Below are 452 nucleotides of genomic sequence, written 5' to 3' on the forward strand. Positions count from 1 at the left end.
GCCTGTATGGTTGTGTGGGGGGGGGGGGGGGGGTTGTTCTGTACAAAGGCCAGTGATTGAGCTTATTTATGGGCATATTTTAATTCTCTAAAGATACAGATTGCTTCCTCTTGTCTCATACTGAATTTAGAAAATTGTAAACAAACCAAATGGTGAATTTCACTTAGAAGTTCAATTTAGATTAAGTTGATTTAGGTTTAAGGGCTCTGCTTAGCTGTAGCACATTTTGACCTACTTTGTGTACTATACAGTGGGTAAAACAACACTTGATGAGACAGAAATGATTTTTAGTATGTCCCCTGAGAGCTAATATAGCTAATATAGGTACCTAGCAATATAAAACACATTTGAGTGCCCTACACACACAAAATCCTGTTCTAGAGTTACAAAACATGGGCATGTTACAGCCGTACCTTGAATGTTACACAGTGTCTCATAAATTCCAGCACAAT

The sequence above is a fragment of the Haliaeetus leucocephalus genome, unplaced genomic scaffold (genome assembly GCF_000737465.1).
Source record: "Haliaeetus leucocephalus isolate CR32 unplaced genomic scaffold, Haliaeetus_leucocephalus-4.0 Scaffold2, whole genome shotgun sequence".
Taxonomy (NCBI): Eukaryota; Metazoa; Chordata; class Aves; order Accipitriformes; family Accipitridae; genus Haliaeetus; species Haliaeetus leucocephalus.